Source organism: Delphinapterus leucas, chromosome 11 (genome assembly GCF_059928025.1).
Source record: "Delphinapterus leucas isolate spDelLeu-1000000601 "Yukka" chromosome 11, BTC_Dleu_Yukka2, whole genome shotgun sequence".
Classification (NCBI taxonomy): Eukaryota; Metazoa; Chordata; class Mammalia; order Artiodactyla; family Monodontidae; genus Delphinapterus; species Delphinapterus leucas.
The window spans coordinates 40,303,736-40,325,875 of NC_143139.1; the positions used below are offsets into that span (position 1 = coordinate 40,303,736).

The following is a 22,140-nucleotide window of genomic DNA, read 5'->3' on the forward strand; positions in this document are numbered from 1 at the left end:
TCACTCACATTTCCTTTGTCAGCATCATGCAGGATAAAGGAGACTTATCAAAAACATTTGCTACCATCAGTCACTCACATTTCCTTTGTCAGCATCATGCAGGATAAAGGAGACTTATCAAAAACATTTGCTATCTGAGGACAAAGAATATTTTTGAAAGCGTTCAAAAAATTTAAGAGATTTATTATAGGTTAATTAAGCTTTTGAATTGTGAAGATTTTGGGTTTTGCTTTTGTTTTAGTGGTAAGGTTTCTCAGAATGAAGCGTGCCAGGCTTTTGATAATGATTTTTGATACTCTAAATAACACAGACTCACTCTGGGTAACAATTTTTCTATATTGCCTCACTGACTCAGAGCACCAGGTGACTGAGCAAATAGATCATTCAAAACAACTGATCAGGACTGCCCTAGTGGTACAGTGGTTAAGAATCCGCCTGCCAATGCAGGGGACACGGGTTCGATCCCTGGTCTGGGAAGATCCCACATGCCGCGGAGCAGCTAAGCCCGTGCGCCACAACTACTGAGGCTGTGTGCCACAACTACTGAAGCCCTTGCACCTAGAGCCCGTGCTCAGCAACAAGAGAAGCCACCGCAGTGAGAAGCCCAGGCGCCGCAACGAAGAGTAACCTCCACTCACCGTAACAAGAGAAAGCCCGCGCACAGCAATGGAGACCCAACGCAGCCAAAAATAAATTAAAAAATAATAATAACAAATAAAAATTTAAAAACCAACTGATCACAGAGCTTGGGAAGTTTGTGTTCAATTTTCATTGATTGGCAATAGAACTGATACATTTGGCCTCAGACATAAGGAAAAATCCATTTTATATACCAGTAAACTTTGTGGAACAGTTTTGTTTGACCTTCATTTAAAGATGCACCCCCTCTGATAAACATCACTCACAGGCCTCTGGAGTTCTTACTCTAAGACAAGTGTCATTCTTTGAGTGCTTCCTGAAGTACAAAACATGGTAATACTTCCATTTAAACATATTATGGGAGTTGCTTGAAAATTTCTGATGATCACACCGTGGTATTAAATTTGGGTAATGGATCTTGCTTGATGTAAGCAGTTTTTTGTTTGTTTGTTTGTTTTAATTTTTTTTTTTGAGGTATGCGGGCCTCTCACTGTTGTGGCCTCTCCCGTTGTGGAGCACAGGCTCCGGACGCACAGGCTCAGTGGCCGTGGCTCACAGGCCCAGCCGCTCCGCGGCATGTGGGATCTTCCCGGACCGGGGCACGAACCCATGTCCCCTGCATCGGCAGGTGGACTCCCAACCACTGCGCCACCAGGGAAGCCCATCCTCAGTTGGTTTATGAAAGAACCTAAACCTCAAGTTTTGGAGGAATCCCAGAGGTCCTCCTCACTCACACCACCTCTTTGCAGCAACATGTACTGTACAAACTTGAGAAAAATTGGCCGTGATGCCAGTTTTAATTCAGGAAGGTCAAGTTTCAGAGTTGGGTGGAAGAAGAAAGTTGATAATAGTTTAGACTTATGTATGGCTTAGGAGATTAGAAAGTGAAAATTGGGGTTGATGCAACAACCCACTTAATGTCCATATTAACTCCTAAAATGCGAGCACTTTGTTTCTTATATCATCTCCTTTTCATATTTCACCAAACAAAATACTTCATGATCTCTGTGCCCTACCATGGGAAAGCCTTTTAGAAATTTTATTTTGGTCTTGGATGACTTAAAATATTTGTGAATGTATTGTAGAGAAATGTTAATTTTTTACCGTACAGAATGTGATGCTCTTATTTATTGATTAGTCCCATCTTAACAATATTTATAGAGTCTGGAGGAAAAGATGGGGAAAAATGACCCAAATATTGTATTTAATATTTTAGTTATTTTTAAGGTAAGTTAGTAAGGGGAAGGGATCCATGTGTACTTGGTTTGAATGAGAGTCAAAATCCCTAAAAGTGTTTAGGGTGTTAGTAATAGTTGTAATTCCGGTTTGAAATTTGCATCATCGCAGTATAAAAACTGAACTGATGTACTGACAGTTGGAGGGGAAATTTCTTTTTTTTTTAATCCATGGTCACAGACAACTTCTGTTTGGAGAACAGAGAGAAAGTCAGGCTAAGAGAAATACAAATAGAAAATGTTTAATCCTGTGTTGTGGCTTACTGTAGCATTTCTTATCCCCTTAAATTTTGGACTAGACTTCTACTAGAATTCTGTGAACTTGAGTGGTATGTGTGATTGCCAGCTGTGTGACCTTTTGAAGTTTGGAACTTTCTGGAATCTTAATTCCTTGTACTCTCCAACCTGTAGTGTGGGAAGGTAACACACATACACACACACACACACACACACACACACAATTAGGGCAGGCTAGAGAATCTCATAAATAAAATGGTAAAAGGCTACAGTTGTCTTGGAATTCATAAACACGTTTAAAAGTTCATTTTTTCATCTTCGTAGATGTGTATTTCAGTAAGTTTTTCCTCTCTTCATTTTCCTTCATAAAAGGAAAAGATTTTTTTATTCCTGAGTTATCACTCTCCTAAAATATACTGTTTTGCTCAGATCTGTGCTATGTATAGAGTGTTATATTCCTGCCCACGTCTGATGTGGAAGGAGAGACACAGAGAGGAGAGTGGTGACTGACTCAGAGAGATGTAAATGATCTTATTATACTTGAACTGCAACCACACCTAGAAACCTTGACAATAACAGGGTCTGTGTTTGATATTCCTTACTTGTTAAATCCTGTCTGGATTTTATTATGTCACATGTGTGTTGTTCATCAGCAAAGTCGAACGGGGTGCTAGAACAATTGCAGAGCTTTTATCAGACTCATGATTACACTGTTTCTCGCTTTGGCCATACAAAGAAAATGAAACACATAACCAAAACAAATTTCTAGTTGTTTCTGGTATTGTTGGTCTGGTTCAGTGGTTTCAGTGCTACAGATCGTATACCAAGATAGATTTTCATGGGTAAATTCATTAAGGTTAAGATAGTCTCAATGTCTGTGGCAAGCCGTTAATGTTTTTAAAATAACTTTTCCCTCATTATAAAAATAACACTTTTTTAAAATATTTATTTATTTATTTTTGGCTGCATGGGGTCTTCGCTGCCACGTGCAGGCTTTCTCTAGTTGCGGCAAGTGGGGGCTACTCTTCCTTGCCGTGCGCGGGCTTCTCATTGCAGTGGCTTCTCTTGTTGCGGAGCACCGGCTCTAGTAGTGCGGGCTCAAGTAGTTGTGGTGTGCGGGCTCAGTAGTTGTGGCTCATGGGCTCTAGAGCACAGGCCCAGTAGTTGTGCACAGGCTTAGTTGTTCCAAGGCACGTGGGACCTTCCCGGACCAGGGCTTGAACCTGTGTCCCCTGCATTGGCAGGCAGATTCTTAACCACTGAACCACCTGGGAAGTCTCACACATGCTTAATTTAAAAAAAAAAAAAAGGAAACTAAAGAAGAAAATGACTATTTCCTTAAACCTAACGCCCAAATATAAACACTAATACTATTAAGTAAATCTCCTCTAGTCATTTTTCTATTTACATATCTTTAAAAAAAAATCGAGGTACTACAGTAAATTCAGTTTAGTTAACTTAAAAAAAAACTATTTTGAACAGTTCCTATTTCATCATTCTTTAAAAACATGACTAAGTAATATTCCATGGGTTTGGATATACCATAATATTTGGATATTCACCTACTGTTGGAATTATAGGTAGCTTTCAGTTTTTCTCCAGTAAACTGCTTTTAAAGTAAACTTTCAGGGAATTTCCTGGTGGTCCAGTGGTTAGGACTCAGCGCCTTCACTGCCAAGGGCTGCGTTCAATCCCTGGTCAGGGAACTAAGATCCTGCAAGCCTTGCGGTGTGGTCAAAAAAAAAAAATTATAAAGTAAACTTTTAAATTGAAGTATAACTTATACAAAAAAAGAGTCCAAATGATAAACATATAGCTTAGAGAATTTGTAGTGAATTTTTATAACATGAACACCCATGAAACCCCCCAGATCAAGAAAGAGTAAGTTAATTACCAGCATCCAGAAGTTGTGCCCCTTCCCGGTTATTACCTCCCCAAATGGAGCTACTACTCTGGCTCCTTTCATCATTGATTGGTTTTGCCTGATATGAATTTTACATAAATGGAGTCATATGTATGTTCTCCTTAGTTCCTGGCTTCTGTTACTCAACATTGTATCTGTGAGTTTCATCATGTTGTTACTTACAGCAGTAGCTAATTCTTTTTATTCTATACAGTATTTAATTGCATGACTCTACTACAATTTATTGTTCATTCTACTGTTTGTGGACATATGGTTTATTTCCAGTTTTGGCTCTTATGAATGTTCTTCTATATGTCTTTTGGTGCTGTACATTGGATATATACCTGGTAGTGGAAATGCATGGTCATATGTTCAGTTTTCATAGATATTATCAAACGGTTTCCCAAAGTGATTATCCAAATTCCCATCAACAATGTATGAGAGTTCCGTTTGGTCCTGTACTTACCAGCACTTGGTATTGTTAGTTTTCTTACTTTTAACCATTCTAGTAGATACATAGTAGTAGTATTTCCTAGTGGTTTTGATAGTGAGCACCTTTTCATATATTTATCAGCCTTTTGGATATGCCCTTCTGTGAAGTACTTGTTCAAATGTTTTGGCAATTTTTAAATTGTGTTTGTCTTTTTATTGATTTATAGGCATTCTTTATATATGCTGGGGATGAGTTCATTGGTTGCATACACTGCAAATATCTTCTCTCTGTGGCTTGACGTTTTACTCTCTTAATGGTCTCTCTTGATTACACAGTAAACTTTAAAAAATTGACAGTGTTATTTTGGTAAAAATGTAGACACATCGTGCCTTGCCAGAGGTTACTTACTTGGAGGACAGTGCGTAAGGGGATAATAAAATCAGAAGTTCTGTTATAGTTAGCTTTGTCCAGCATAATGGCCATGGTTTGCCTCCCCAGCAGTGCCAGCTCTCTTACAAATAAATGTGGGCCCTTCGTTGCAGGGGGAACCAGCTGAGCACGTGGATGGATCGGTGAAATTTCTCTCTAACCCTGGGAGACTACTAAAAGCTCAATCCCTTTTAATATTGGCTTAGTAGAACCATGTTTTTATACTAAGTATTGTACATACAAGTTAATGCTTAAATTGCACGCAGTGGCATAGGATCTTGATATGTTTTAATCTATCCATTTAAAAAGTAGGGATTATATAAAAGAGTAAAAGTTGACTTTATTTTTCTCCAGAGTTAGAAGAAAATAAGAGCTGCAAATCAAAAGTTAAAAATATAGGTACTGAGGGCAAAAAGACAGAAAGGAAGTATTATTTAGTGGTTAAGAACTCAGGCTGGAATTCTAGCGCTTCTGTTTGCTAGTTTGGCAATTTTGGTATGGTATTTATCTTCCTTCAACTTTAGTTGCCTCATATTTGAAATGAGGGTAATAGTGAACCCACCTGGTAAGGCTTTTGTGAGGATTAAATGAGATAATTAACGGCAGGTGTCTGTGGCCCATAGCGCTCAATAAATGTTTATTTACTATTAGGAAGTAAAGGATAAAAAATAAGGTTAAAAACATTTATTTGTAAGGACAAACTGAATTTACATATGCTTTTGGGAAACCAGAATTTTTTTTTTTTTTTTTTGGCCGTACCACGCAGCTTGCGGGATCTTAGTTCCCCCACCAGGGATCAAACCCAGGCCTACAGCAGTGAAAGCACAGAATCCTAATCACTGGACTGCCAGGGAATTCCCAAGAAACCAGAATTTTTAAGAGAGCTAGAATAAAGATATAAGTGATCCTAAAGGTTTATAAATGCATATATTCAAAGATTGTTTTATCCCACTTTTCTCCTTTTGGCTTCAGAGTCATATCTAGGTTTGAAACTGCCTCTCCTGTTTAAGCTTTTGTCCTGTGGAGGTGACTCTTCCAATCAGCGTTTGGCAGTAGACACCAGGAGTTCAGTTTATACAGCTCAACCACTTGCACTTTTTAAAAAAAATAATTGATTTTTTAAAAAACACATAATACTTGAACTGTTTTTGTTTTTTGAACTGTTTTTTTAAAAGTTTTTCTTTGCTAAAAAAATTAATCTCCCTCTAAGAATATAGTCATAATTTTCTGTGTTAAATCATCCTTTGATTCCTTTGGAAGGCAATGAGGGAATCCTAAAATAAATTCTCTTCTTTAAGGGTAGAGAAGTAACACATAGGCATTGTCTCCTGGTTAAGAATTCATTCTATCTTTTCTGTGATTTGAGGTTCCAAAAAGAAAACAAGATATATCTGTAATATCTTATAAAAACAAAGGGAACTGGAGACTACGTAAGTTTTAAAATATTTCTTCTGCCTTGGATTTCTAAATGAACAAAAGGAAAGAATAAACTTCATGAATATTATTCTCTACTGTTATAGACTGTCTAGATTAGTGCTTCTTAAAAAAACATTTTTTATTATGGAATATCTCATTCATAAGAGTAGAAAGAATAGTATAACAAATCCCTATGTACCCATCACCCAGTTTAACAATGATCAGTTTATGACCAGTCTTATTTCATTTATAACTCTATTGTCTTCCCCCCACCCCATACTATTTTAAAGCAAATCCCAGCTATATCATTTTATCCATAAATATTTTAGTACATATCTCTAGAAAATAAAAACCAAAACAAAAAACTCTTAACCAAAAACAAAAAAAATAAACAAAAAAAACCTCTTAAAAACAAAACAAAAAAAACTCATTATACCGTTATCACCTAAAAAAAGAAAAATTTTAGTTTTGTCAAGTATTCAGGCATGTGTTCAGAATTTCGCCAATTGGCCCATTGATTTTTCGTCTTCTTTAACTCTTTGTTTGAATTGGGTGCTTTTTGGCTGCTGTCCTGTTGCCAGTGTGCTGTATTTTGACATTGTATTTCATGTGTGGACATTTTATAACCCTAGGATTTGAAGGAGGGTGGGGTAGGGGACTAGCAGAAGTATAAGAATCTTGCACGAGTGTATGAGTTAGTAGGCCGGTCTGTGGCTCTGATTATTTGAACAGGAGGAAAGTAATCAGTGCAAATTGGCCAATAGGCAGCTGCCGTTCTCCTTTAAATTTCACAAGTGTCTCTACATTTGCTGTTGCCGCTCCATCCTTCCTGCTGTGCCTTCTGCCTTCCTCCTTCCCTGGACATGTTCAATGTGTATCTAAAATATTTTATGCTCTTTTGTTTTAAAACTTGTTTTTAACCTGTGTTTGGGTCCTTGCCTCACTCTATTGTGATTATCTTTCTACTTGCTTTTCTTCCTTGTCTCAATGAAAACCCCTTGAGGACAGGTACTTCCTTGTTTACAGTTAACAGTTCCAGTACCTAGCACAACTTAGAGTTAGTGCTCAGTAAATGTTGTGGAACTGTAACTAGGTTTTCCGTATTAATATTAATTGTTATAATTTATTACAAGACTTCAGATCTATTATAATATTTACCTCTTTGTATTAAAATAAGGCATGATGACTGACAGTCTTCTGTGTTGGGCATTGCCCTTGGCCCTTTACATGAATTTTCTTTAATCCTTATAGTAACTAATGGATAGATAGAATCCCCATTTTATATTTGAAGAAACTGAAGGTCGAGAGGTTTATTAGTTTTCTTAAGGCCATACACGTCCATGCCTCTCTGGCTTTTAAGCCAGTGCTCTTTCCATTACATCACATCCCCTCAAAGGGTTGGTGTGTCTGCATGGGGGAGAGAGGGAGAGACTGATATGAAACTTAGGACACTGCCTTTGCCTCTGAAATAGTATTCAAGAAGAGTAGGCAGGACTTCCCTGGCGGCGCAGTGGTTAAGAATCTGCCTGCCAATACCGGGGACACGGGTTCTAGCCCTGGTCTCGGAAGATCCCACATGCCACGGAGCAACTAAGCCCACACGCCACAGCTGCGGAGCCTGCGCTCTAAAGCCAGCGAACCACAACTACCAAGCCCACGTGCCACAACTACTGAAGTCCACGCGCCTAGAGCCCATGCTCCGCCGCAAGAGAGCCACCGCAATGAGAAACCTGTGCACTGCAACGAAGAGTAGCCCCCGCTCGCCGCAAGTAGAGAAAGCCTGCGTGCAGCAACAAAGACTCAATGCAGCCAAAAATAAATAAATATATATATATATTTTTTTTTTTTTTAAAAAAAGAAGAGTAGGCAGGACCAAGTCAGAGGTCAGTTATCAAGAGGCTGTATAAAAAGTTTCCATGAAGGGACTAGGGAGATAGGAAGTAGACCAGGAAATAAATTGGGAGGGTCAGAGCAGGAAAAGCTGCTTAGTTAGACATCAGACTGGAAGGCCTGGAGGAGATAGGAGGCTGGAGAGGCAAAGATAGAGACAGAGAAGGGACAGGGTACAGGCATGTCACAAACTGGTTTGAGTCAAGTCTCACAAACGTGAAGTTCCTTTAGCGCAAGTCCCCGTAAAGCACAGTTTGACATTTCTTGCTGGGCTAGGGGTGGGTCCTCAAAGTGAAACACCAGACTGAACAGGCCATGAGAGCCAGGAACCAGGGATGCCTAATTAATATTCTAAGCTGCTTTTATGGCGCTGACACATAGTAAATACTTAATACAGGCTTTTAAGTCAATGATGAATTCATTTCTAATCTTTTAGAGTTGCTGACATGGGAGAGATGCTGAGAGCACTGTAATTTTGTAAAAATACATTTTATGTTCAACAATGTTCAAAAAGGAAAAAAATAGCTCAGTTTGAGATTTGGGGCAGAAATTTGGGAGAAATACTGAGAGACATGTTCAGAAAAGGAAGACCTGTCATACTTGGACTGAAAATAAAGAAGGGGCAAGATAGCTGAAGTTAATGACTTGGTACTTGGTTATCAGTGCAATTGAATTCAGTGAATGCCTTTTGAACACTTATTAATGTGCCAGATATTATGCCAGGCTAGGGATAAATTAGATAGCCCTCTCTTTGGGAACTCCCAGTCTAGACTAGAGGAAGACAGAAAAAACAGTGACAACGCTTATCATCAGTTCTATTGTGAGACATATGTCAAAGGAAGTAAGGGAACACAGGGAAGTTCTGTATTAGAGTCGCGTTCAGCTGAGATAGACAGAAAGCCCAAATTAACAGTGGTTTATGTGAGGTAGAAGTTTGCTTCCCTCTCACATAAATGCTTACTTAGGTGGACTGTGGGGTGGTGTGATATTTCATGGTGTTAGAGTATCTGTGTTAGTGCTCCACCATGTGTGGCCCCAACCTCACGGTCTGAGATGGCAGCCTCTTCATTCAGGCAGTAGGATGGGGAAAGGAGTGAAGAAGAAAAGGCATAGAGCTGTCTCTTAAAGAAGGTCCATGGACCCTTGTGCTTATATTACATTGGTGAGAGCTTCATTATATAACCACCCCTGTAGTTAGCTAAAAACGGGGGTCCTACCCAAGCGCTTAGGTAAAAATGGGGGTTCCCTAACTTAGAAGAGGAGGATGAATTTTGCAGAACAGCTAACCGTCTCTGTCACTAGAACCAAATTTTACCTTTCGGAGAAAGTGATGCTTAACCTGAGACCCGAAGACGATGGGAGTTAGCCAGGTAGACAAGATTAAGGAAGGCAGAAGGAGGCATGTGGATGGAAGAGACATTGGCAGTTTGTGGGACTTCAGGTCTTAGGTTTGATTCAGCATTGGGTAGGTAAAGGGCAGCAGCCTCAGATGAGCCTGAAGAAGCAGTAAGAGCTGTGTCAGTCATTTTAATGAGTTTGTATTTTATTTTGTAGTCAGTCAGAGCCATTGACCAGTTTTAACAGAAGGAGTGACTTGATGAAATTTCTATATTAGAAGGGTAGCCCATGTTATTTGAAAGACAGATTTTGGGTGTGGTGAGCCCACTTTAGCTCCAAGACCACTTAGAGAGTTGCTACAGTGGTCTGGGGGAGAACTAGTGGTCTACTTTTAGTTCCCCAAGCATGCCAAAATACTCCCTTCCCTTCCCCCTCTCCCCTTCCCTCCCTCCCTTCCTTCTTCCTTTTTTTTTTGTTCCTCAATTTAAAAAAAATCAAGTTCACATACCATAAAATTCACCCTTTTAAAGTGTACAAATCAGTGGTCTTTAGTATGTTCACGAAGTTGTACAACCATCAGCACTATGTAATTCCAGAACATTTTCATCACTCCAAAAGAAACCCTTACCTGTTAGCAATCACTCCCTGTTCACCCAGCCAGCCCCTGGCAACCACTAATTACTTTCTGTCTTCATGCATTTGCCTATTCTGGACATTTCATATAAACAGAGTCATATGATATGTGGCCTTTGTGTCTGGCTTCTTTCACTTAATATGTTTTCCATGTTCATCCATGTTGTAGCATGTATCACTACTTCATTATTTTTTTGGTTGAATAATATTCCATTGTATAGATATACCATATTTTGTTTATCAGTTTATCAGTTGAACGTTTGGGTTGTTTCTACTTTTTGGCTATTATGAATAGTACTGCTGTGGACATTAATGTGCAAGTTTTTGTGTGGACATGTATTTTTAGCTCTCTTTGGTATATATCTAGGAGTGGAATTGCTGGGTCATATGGTAACTCTGTGTTTAGCTTTTTGAGGAATTGGTAGATTTTTTCCCAAGTGGCTGCACCATTTTACATTCCCACCAGCAACGTATGAGGGTTCTAATTTCTCCACATCCTTGCTAACATTTATTATCTGTCTTTTTGCTGATAGCCATCCTAGTAGGTATGTAAATGGGTTGTTTGTCTCTTTATTGTTGAATTGTACGTTTATTTTATATTGAGGATAGTAGACTCTTTTCAGATACATGATTTGCGATTATTTTCTCCCACTTTGTGGGTTCTTTCTTGATAGAACAAAGAGTTGTGAACACAAAAGTTTTTTATTTTGATGAAGTCCAGTTTATTCCTTCTTTGGCTGCGTGTGCTGTTGGTGTCATATCTAAAAAAAAAATGGTTGCCTAATCCAAGGTCATGAAGATTTACACCTATGTTTTTCCTTTAAGAGTTACATAGTTTTAGCTCTTACCTTTAGGTCTCTAGTCCATTTGAGTTAATTTTTGTATAGGGTGTAAGGTAGGGGTCCATATTTATTCTTTTGCAGATGGATATCCAGTTGTCCCAGCACCATTTTTTGAAAACTCTTCTTTCCTCCACTGAATTGTCTTGGCACCTTTGTCAAAAATCAGTTTTGAAATTGGAAAGAGTGAGTCCTCCAACCTTTGTTCTTCTTTTTCAAGATTGTTTTGACTGCCAAATTGTTTCTTGCTTTGTAGCTATCTATTCTCTTTGTCTAAAAGACTTACCTTGCCCTTGTTCTCCTGGAGAATTTTACTTATCCTCTAAGATTCAAATCAGCACAGCATCTCTGTGAAGCATTTTGTTTTTGCCTTTGCAAAACTGATTGCTCTCTCCTTCAAGCCACCACTTTATTTATCTCAGTCTTCCCAAATGCAGGAATGAGCAAACTAGGGCCAGAAGACCAAATCCAGTCAGTTACCTTTTTTTTTTTTTTTTTTAAATGACCCAGGAGTGAAGAATCGTTTTTCAGTTAACAGAGTTACATTTTAAATGGTTATATGAGTACCTACATAATAGTCTTGATTTTGCCTTTGGCCAGTAAAGCCTAAAATATTTCCTATCTGAGCCTTTAGGAAAAAGTTTGCTAACCCCTGTATTTATGGTGCAAAGCATATGTAATATTTTACATGTCTTTCATAATAGAATGAGCTTTTTAAGGACAGGACTGAATCTTGTTCATTTTTCTGCTCCTATTGTCTAGGAAAACACTTGGTATATGGTAGGGGTTTAGTGAATGTTTTTTCGATGGATGAATAGTGTGACACAAAGTTATTTTTAAATTATAATTTAATTACTCTTATAATATCTTGACTATTTTGGCTTTATCTACTTAAATTTTGTATACAAGTATGAATTATGTAGATTTCAGAATTTCTTTACACCTTAAGAAAGACTTACAGAATATAGTTATGGAACACCTTTTTAACAGAGAGAAAACTCCGAGTACATATAAAGTAAGATTTATTGAGGAATTTATTAGAAACAAAAGCAGGATTCCTCCTCTTGATTTTACAGTTCCTTCTATGGAAAAGATATGAGTACAATTGAATATAGCAGGCTGCTATGCCTGTCAACTTTGTTTCCACTCTGCACTGATTCCATCATCTTACCCTATCCTAGGCCAACCAGATGTGCTTCCTTTCTCAAATAAGATGAAAACGGTTCATTGTTTATGCACACTTGTGCAAATATGCACAAATGTAGCAAAAGTTAGTCCTGCCCTTCGGGAAATACAGCGAACTAGTATTAAGTGAGAGGCAGCATGGTTTACTCCAGGGATGGCATATAGTTTTAGATGCTTACTCCTTCCTGTCGGTTGGAGGTATGCGCTGTGGAGAATCTGAGGCCATGCCTGAGATCAGTGAATAGAAACCTCTGCTTTTGTTGCAGGAAGAGGACATGTATGCCACATATTTACCTTCCATAGGTGGTGGAATAAGGCACAGTATGGAACCTGACTGATTCATATATTTCCAACACTTATTTTTAGACAAGCTATTTTGTTCTTTGAGAGTCTCAATTTTCTTATTTGGAAATGAGTCCAGTAATACCTTCTTCACATACTTGTCAGGATTAAATAGGGTAATGCATGTGAAGCATCTACCCAGTGTTTTGCAAATAATAGGTGCCTAACAAGTGTTAGCTCTCAAATAGGGATACTTCTGAACCAAGAATGATCACATCACGGCCCTATGTCTCAATTTGCAGGGGCTAATGTAGTAGGCAGTGGAGAAAGAATTTTTAAACGAGATGTCTGTTTTGAACTTATAACTGGTTTTATGTATAAATAATTTAGAAATGCATTATTTACAAAACAATTTAAAAAGATACCACTTCCTATTAGGCTTTATTCCTTTTACTGCTTATTCAAAGGTTAACAATTTACCTTGGCTTATTTTTACTTCCCTTCCTCCTTGACATTCACAGCACTGTTAACCACAAACTTAGTTGAAGCCCTTTCATCCCTTGGCTTTAGTGAAAATAGCACTTTCTAAACAATTTCACTCTTTTTTGGGGAAGAAGGGACAAACTTTTATGTTTAACTTTAACCATTTTTTTTTTTTTTTTTTTTGCGGTACGCGGGCCTCTCACTGTTGTGGCCTCTCCCATTGCGGAGCACAGGCTCCGGACGCGCAGGCCCAGCGGCCATGGCTCACGGGCCCAGCCGCTCTGCGACATGTGGGATCTTCCCAGACTGGGGCACGAACCCGTGTCCCCCGCATCAGCAAGCGGACTCCCAACCACTGCGCCACCAGGGAAGCCCTAACCATTGATTATTGATTCGATTGGTAGTTAAAATTAAAGTTTGTCTCAAAAGATTGAAAGATATCTAGGAAGTAATAATTTCCCTGTGTAATTTTTTTTAATTAATTTTTTTGGCTGCATCGGGTCTTAGTTGCGGCACGCCGGATCTTTTGTTGCAGCTTGTGGACTTCTCTAGTTGCAGCACGTGGGCTTAGTTGCCACACGTAGGCTTAGTTGCCCCGCGGCATGTGGGATCTTAGTTCCCTGACCAGGGATCGAACTTGCATCACCTGCATTGCAAGACAGATTCTTAACCACTGGACCACCAGGGAAGTCCTCCTGTGTAATTTAATGATGACTACAACCCTAGACAAAGAGTCGTTTAAAATGCTTAATGGAAATATTAATTGGTACCATTTTTTCAAGAAGATAATTTGGCAGTAACTCAGAGCAGGGTTAACATTCTGTAATTTGGGATCCAGCACATTCCATGTCTAGTAATCTCTCGCACAAAAATAATAGTAAGAACGGTAAAAATATATATTGTGAGATGTTAATCTAAGCATTAGTCTAAGAGCAAAAGTGGGAAACAAACTAAACGCTTGTCAGTAGAAAAATAGTGAAAATTTACTATTTTTTTTTTACTATCATCTTTACTATTCATTCATTAAAAAAATGAGCTATACAGGTACTGAGCTAAAAAATGTCTGATATATTAAGTGAAAATAATCAGGCTGTGACACAGTATGTATAGCATGATTTCATTTTTGTGTTAAAAGAAGTGTGTATATGTTAAACCTTGTGTAAGCATAGGAAAAAACTCATTAATCTTAATGATTTCCATTGGAATTGGGTTTAGAGAGGCAGAGTAAGGAACTTTCACTTCTTACTATGGCTGATAATTATGGGTGACTTTTACATTTTTTGTGTGTACTTTTCTGTGATTTTTCAAATAAAGCAACCTTAAGAAAAAAGAAAAATTAATGGAGAACAGTAAGGGGGAGATATGGATCCAACTAGCTACTCTTAACAAGGATGCCCTTTAAAATTGTATGTATTTATATGCATACACCTGTATATATGTATTGATACATAAATTTATGTATACACACACAAACACACATACATATGAGTGAGTACAGCTGGACATTCAGTTAAGCTGCATGATGCATTGTATTGACATGCATTTTAAAGTGCAAGACACAAAGAAGTGTTTTTTCAAACATCACAGTATACAATAATAGTTCTTAAGTTCTTTAAGAAGTGATAGGATTTGTTCTGGAAATGTACAGTTTTCTAGTGTTGCAGTAATGTGTGTTCACGTTTCCCCAATGCAGGTTACAGCTTGTTCATGTCTCTTAGTTAAAGTTTAAATTTTATGGTAATCAACCAACTGCATGACCTTTGAAACGGAGCAAAGAAAGTACTCCAGAGCAATGAGACTCTCAGTACAACCACTCTGGGTTTGGACTGTAAGTTGGAATTCTCTTCCAGTGTCCAAGTCAGTGATGAGAGTAGGGTCTGTTAAGAAAGCTGTGTGTTGTTCATGATTTCCTGTTTAAATTTATTTTATAATGATCTCCTTTACATGTAGAAATATTTAGCTTATGTCTCTGTGCTCTTAATTTTGTTTTATTCTGAATAATTTTTAAAGAACTGAATCTTGGGCTTCCCTGGTGGCACAGTGGTTGAGAGTCCGCCTGCCGATGCAGGGGACGCGGGTTTGTGCCCCGATCCGGGAAGATCCCACATGCCGCGGAGCGGCTGGGCCCGTGAGCCATGGCCACTGAGCCTGCGCGTCCGGAGCCTGTGCTCCGCAACGGGAGAGGCCACAGCAGTGAGAGGCCCGCGTACCGCAAAAAAAAAAAAAAAGAATTGAATCTTGTGACTTGTTCTTTTTTAGATATGGAAATTTAAGCTCCGCATGTAACAAAGGAAAAGTCCTATTCCAGATTTAATAATCAAAATACCTAGTTGTATCAGATTTGGAAATTTTCTTAACCTTCCCTTCAGTGTCACTGGCAATTTTAGATTTTCTAGGGACTCTTCAGTTTGCAGGTTATCTGTGCTTCTGTTTTCCTCCTTCATTCCCCCACCTGCCCCCTGGAACGGCAGCCGTATGCTCTGTGTTAGTTCTTGGCCTAGAGAAGGCAAAGGAGATGCTTAGAAACTGTGGATTTTGTTTTTTTAGGCCTGACTAGTTTTGTGTGTAATAGATAACATTAAGTTTTGAAAATTTCGATGAGATCTCTTGGGTTTTAAATTTGGGATTAAATACCAGCTTGCTTTTTTTTTTTTTTTTTTTTTTTGCGGTTCACGGGCCTCTCACTGTTGTGGCCTCTCCCATTGCGGAGCACAAGCTCCGGACGCGCAGGCTCAGCGGCCATGGCTTACGGGCCCAGCCACTCCGCGGCATGTGGGATCTTCCCGGACCGGGGCATGAACCCGCGTCCTCTGCATCGGCAGGCGGACTCTCAACCACTGCGCCACCAGGGAAGCCCCCAGCTTGCTTTTTGAGACTTGAAGTTTCCTGAAGATTTGGCCAGTTTCTTCACTGATTTTTTTTCTCCGTCCGTCTTTTTCATGAGACCGTGACATTCACAAGTGAATTGAGAAATTGAACTACTCAGAATCTAAGTATGAATATTTCATGAGAGACACGCTGTCTAAAAGAACGATTAGCCTCTAAGATATTCTTTATAACCATTGGTATATTACTAGGTCTGTAACAGTTTACCATATTTCAGGATTCTTGAGGGGAATGGTCTGGAGAACCTAACAGGCTTTTCCATCTCTCACGATTCATTTTACTTTATTGAAAAATTACCTTAAACATAAGGAAGTGAATAGCTGGTAGAACTGGATTCTAAACTGTGCAGCTTCAGTGGGAAGGGAGTGATTTGTCAGTCAGTGCTTGCGCTGGCTGTTAATCTACAGGCAAACGCACTGGCCAACTTCTGTGCAGTTGGTAAACACTGCTGTAGGCTGGCGACAGGTGCTGCTTACACACATCTCAAAGCAAGTGACAAATTGCTCTTCTAGGGATTCTATTTAGCCACAGATTTAAGGTTTATCAGTAGTGTTTTCAGAAAACAGTATTTTGAGAACCAGATTCTGTCATTTCTTTGTTTTGAAGTCTGTAGTCAAAGCAGCTTACATAATGTATACGTTAACAATAGCTTCCATTTATCGAGTACCGCTTTGTGCCAGGCACTGTGCTAAGTACTTTACGTATATTATTTACGCAAAAACCCTGCAAGATAGGTATTGTTATTTTCATTTACACATGAGAATTAAACACGTGAACCTTTTTTTTTTTCTAATTAAAAATTTTTGGCTGCGCCACATAGCTTGCAGGATCTTAGTTCCCGGACCCAGGACTGAACCTGGTGGGCCCATGGCAGTGAAAGTGCCAAGTTCTACTGCTGGACTGCCAGGGAATTTCCAACACTTGGACCTTTTATCACACTTCCTTTTGGTCAACTTTTTCATTCTTTCCTTTACCTCTTTTTTTTAAAAAAATAACAGTGTTATTGAGATATAATTTACATGCCACAAAAGTTCACACTTTTATAGTAAGTGTACAGTGAATGTAGTGGTATTTACTCTATTTACAAAGTTGTGCAACCATCACCACTATCTAATTTTAACATAGTTTCATCATCCCATAAAGAAACCCCAAACCCATTAAAAACCACTCCCCATTTCCCTCTTGCCCTGCCGTAGGCAACCACTAAACTTCTGTCTCTATGGATTTGCTTGTTCTGGGTTTTTCATATAAATGAAATCATATAATGATATGTGGTCTTTTGTGACTTCTTTCACTTACACCTTTTCTTTTTAAAGTATCAAATATTACATCAGTCAGGGTAGTTGATTCAAAAGAATAAAGCAGTAATAATATGGTAATAATTCTTTTATTATTGTTGAGTAACATGGTATTTTGAATACGTAGATTTCCCAGATGACTGATACTTACCATAAGCACATTTGAAGAGCAGAAGCTATTCAAATTTGAGTCAGGGACGATGGAATTCAACCTAAATTGCATGATATATTTTCTCTAATTTCTTAAACATAGCATAGTTAATAACCTGGGGTTCATTATTTTGAATGTTTATTGCGCTGTACTATATTGCTGTGGTGTCCTTGGGCATCGGAGATGTGAAAGACTCATCTCTATGTTCATCTCTATACTGAATGGCTTCTGATTGTTGTGCTTTAACGGTTTCTGATACTTCTGTGTGAGATCAGTTCATTTATTTTAAATTTGAATTTGATTAAAATTTGTTCTTTTTCCCATACTGAGCAATACATACTCATTGTAGGAGAAGTAAAAAACCATAGCGAAGAAAAAAGATGAAAAATTACCCATGTACCACAGAGCTAACCATCGTGAATATTTTGGTATATATCCCTAAAGTCATACACACATGCACACACCCACGCTTGCACATGCACAGGGATGTATACATGTATGCAAGGACTTGATATAATTCTATATCTTTTTTTTCTTCCTTTTTTTCTTTTTGCCAAATGGAATCATACTCTTTTTTAATCTGCTCTTTACATTTCAATAAATATATTTTCACAACTTAAAAAAAAATTAAATGAATTTATGTCAAAGAATTTTACAACGTATTCAAAAGAGAATCCAAAGAGCAGGCACTTGTATAGACAATCAGGAATGCTGAAATAAATTTACTAATAGATACAACACTGGTGTTTTGAGGGGCAGAGTGGTGAGAGTATCAGTTACATTACATTTTCTCTGGACAGAATTCATTTTCATTCTTATCAGTTTTATACAAGTTACAGAGTTGTGAAATAGCTGTCAATGACTGTGAAAGCCCCAGACTCCAGTAGTTTCAGATAACCCTGGAAGGGTGTACCTCTATTCTATTGAAAGGACACTGAGTAATCTTTTTTACAAAATCATTTTTATTTATTTAAAAAATTTTTTTAAAATTTTTATTCATTTTTTATACAGTAGGTTCTTATTAGTTATCCATTTTATACATATTAGTGTATATATGTCAATCCCAATCTCCCAGTTCATCGCACCACCCCCTCCCCTCCCGCCGCCACTTTCCCCCCTTGGTGACCATACGTTTATTCTCTACATCTGTGTCTGTTTTTGCCCTGCAAACTGGTTCATCTGTACCATTTTTCTAGGTTCCACATATATGCGTTAATATATGGTATTTTTTTTCTCTTTTTGACTCACTTCACTCTGTGTGACAGTCTCTAGATTCATCCACGTCTCTACAAATAACCCAATTTTGTTCCTTTTTATGGCTGAGTAATGTTCCATTGTATATATGTACCACATCTTCTTTATCCATTCGTCTGTCGATAGGCCTTTAGGTTACTTCCATCACCTGGTTATTGTAAATAGTGCTGCAATGAACATTGGGGTGCATGTGTCTTTTTGAATTATGGTTTTCTCTGGGTATATGCCCAGTAGTGGGATTGCTGGGTCATATGGTATTTCTACTTTTAGTTTTTTGAGGAACCTCCATACTGTTCTCCATAGTGGCTATATCAATTTACATTCCCACTAACAGTGCAAGAGGGTTCCCTTTTCTCCACACCCTCTCCAGCATTTGTTGTTTGTACATTTTCTGATGATGCCCATTCTAACTGGTGTGAAGTGATACCTCATTGTAATTTTGACTTGCATTTCTCTAATAATTGGTGATGTTGAGCAGCTTTTCATGTGCTTCTTGACCATCTGTATGTCTTCTTTGGAGAAATGTCTGTTTAGGTCTCCTGCCCATTTTGGAGTTGGGTTGTTTGCTTTTTTGATATTGAGCTGCATGAGCTGTTTATATTTTTTGGAGATTAATCCTTTGTCCATTGATTTGTTTACAAATATTTTCTCCATTCTGAGGGTTGTCTTTTTGTCTTATTTGTAGTTTCCTTTGCTTTGCAAAGGCTTTTAAGTTTCATTAGGTCCCATTTGTTTATTTTTCTTTTTATTTCTGTTACTCTATGAGGCGGATCAAAAAAGATCTTGCTGTAATTTATGTCAAAGAGTGTTCTTCCTGGGTTTTCCTGTAAGAGTTTTATAGTGTCTGGTCTTACATTTAGGTCTCTAATCCATTTTGAGTTTATTTTTGTGTACAGTGTTAGGGAGTGTTCTAATTTCATTCTTTTACATGTAGCTGTCCAGTTTTCCCAGCACCACTCATTGAAGAGACTGTCTTTTTTCCATTGTATATCCTTGCCTTCTTTGTCATAGATTAGTTGACCATAGGTGCATGGGTTTTTCTCTGGGCTTTCTGTCCTGTTCCATTGATCTGTATTTCTCTTTTTGTGCCAGTACCATATTGTCTTGATTACTGCAGCTTTGTAGTATAGTCTGAAGTCAGGGAGTCAGATTCCTCCAGCTCCATTTTTTTCCCTCAAGACTGCTTTGGCTATTCGGGGTCTTTTGTGTCTCCATACAAATTTTAAGATTTTTTTTGTTCTAGTTCTGTAAAAAATGCTATTGGTAATTTGATAGGGATTGCATTGAATCTGTAGATTGCTTTGGGCAGTATAGTCATTTTCACAATATCGATTCTTCCAATCCAAGAACATAGTATATCTCTCCATCTGTTTGTAACATCTTTAATTTCTTTCATCAGTGTCTTATAGCTTTCTGCATACTGGTCTTTTGTGACCCTAGGTAGGTTTATTCCTAGGTATTTTATTCTTTTTGTTGCAATGGTAAATGGGAGTGTTTTCTTAATTTCTCTTTCAGATTTTTCATCATTAGTGTATAGGAATGCAAGAGATTTCTGTGCATTAATTTTGTATCCTGCAACTTTACCAAATTCATTGATAAGCTCTAGTAGTTTTCTAGTGGCATCTTTAGAATTCTCTATGTATGGTATCATGTCATCTGCAAACAGTGACAGTTTTACTTCTTCTTTTCCAATTTGTATTCCTTTTATTTCTTTTTCTTCTCTGATTGCCTTGGTTGGGACTTCCAAAACTATGTTGAATAATAGTGGTGAGAGTGGACATCCTTGTCTCGTTCCTGATCTTAGAGGAAATGCTTTCAGTTTTTTACCATTGAGAATGATGTTTGCTGTGTGTTTGTCATATATATGGCCTTTATTATGTTGAGGTATGTTCCCTCTGTGCCCACTTTCTGGAGAGGTTTTTTTTTTTTTTTGCTGTACGCAGGCCTCTCACTGTTGTGGCCTCTCCCATTGCGGAGCACGGGCTTTGGATGTGCAGGCTCAGCAGCCATGGCTCATGGGCCCAGTCGCTCCGTGGCATGTGGGATCTTCCCGGACCGGGGCACGAACCCGCATCCCCTGCATCAGCAGGCAGACTCTCATCCACTGCGCCACCAGGGAAGCCCATCTGGAGAGTTTTTATCATAAATGGGTGTTGAATTTTGTCGGAAGCTTTTTCTGCATCTATTGAGATGATCATACGGTTTTTATTCTTCAGTTCGTTAATACGGTGTATCACATTGATTGATTTGAGTATACTGAAGAATCCTTGCATCCCTGGGATAAATCCCACTTGACCGTGGTGTATGATCCTTTTAATGTGTTGTTGGATTGTTTGCTAGTATTTTGTTGAGGATTTTTGCATCTATATTCATCAGTGATATTGGTCTGTAATTTTCTTTTTTTTGTAGTATCTTTGTCTGGTTTTGGTATCAGGGTGATGGTGGCCTCATAGAATGAGTTGGGGGTGTTCCTTCCTCTGCAGTGTTTTGGAAAAATTTGAGAAGGATGGGTGTTAGCTCTTCTCTAAATATTTGATAGAATTCACCTGTGAAGCCATCTGGTCCTGGACTTTTGTTTGTAGGAAGATTTTTAATCACAGTTTCAATTTCATTACTTGTGATTGATCTGTTCATATTTTCTGTTTCTTCCTGGTTCAGTCTTGGAAGGTTATACCTTTCTAAGAATTTGTCCATTTCTTCCAGGTTGTCCATTTTCTTGGCATAGAGTTGCTTGTAGTAGTCTCTTAGGATGCTTTGTATTTCTGTGGTGTCTGTTGTAACTTCTCCTGTTTCATTTTTAATTTTATTGATTTGAATCCTCTCCCTCTTTTTCTTGATGAGTCTGGCTAATGGTTTATCAATTTTGTTTATCTTCTCAAAGAACCAGCTTTTAGTTTTATTGATCTGTGCTATTGTTTTCTTTGTTCCTATTTCATTTATTTCTGCTCTCATCTTTATGATTTCTTTCCTTCTGCTAACTTTGGGTTTTGTTTGTTCTTCTTTCTCTAGTTCCTTTAGGTGTAAGGTTAGATTCTTTATTTGAGGTTTTTCTTGTTTCTTGAGGTAGGATTGTATTGTTATAAACTTCCCTCTTAGAACTGCTTTTGCTGCATCCCATAGGTTTTGGATCGACATGTTTTCATTGTCATTTGTCTCTAGGTAGTTTTTGATTTCCTCTTTGATTTCTTTAGTGATCTCTTGGTTATTTAGTAATGTATTGTTTAGCCTCCATGTATTTGTGTCTTTTACTTATTTGTCCCTGTAATTCATTTCTAATCTCATCGCATTGTGGTCAGAAAAGATGCTTGATATGATTTCAGTTTTCTTTAATTTACTGAGGCTTGATTTGTGACCCAAGATGTGATCTATCCTGGAGAATGTTCCATGCGCACTTGAGAAGAAAGTGTCATCTACTGTTTTTGGGTGAAATGTCCTATAAATAACAGTTGAATCTATCTGGTCTCTTGTGTCATCTAAAGCTTGTGTTTCCATATTAATTTTCATTTTGGATGATCTGTCCATTGGTGTAAGTGATGTGTTAAAGTCCCCCACTATTATTGTGTTACTGTCCAATTCCTCTTTTATAGCTGTTAGTAGTTGCCTTATGTA

At 38.1% G+C, this 22,140-nt stretch overlaps 1 protein-coding gene and 1 long non-coding RNA gene across 6 annotated transcripts in view; both read left to right on the forward strand.

Moving 5' to 3' along the window:
• DIP2B (DIP2 acetate--CoA ligase B (putative)) overlaps positions 1-22,140 on the forward strand; it is a 239,195-nt gene that overhangs the window by 26,543 nt on the left and 190,512 nt on the right. The gene's annotated exons all lie outside the window — the stretch shown is intronic.
• Positions 1-22,140, forward strand: part of LOC149747996 (uncharacterized) — a 74,132-nt gene that overhangs the window by 26,306 nt on the left and 25,686 nt on the right. Inside the window, exon 2 of the long non-coding RNA XR_016394925.1 lies at positions 1-22,140. This exon is cut by the window's right edge and continues 25,686 nt beyond it. This is a non-coding gene — a long non-coding RNA (uncharacterized LOC149747996).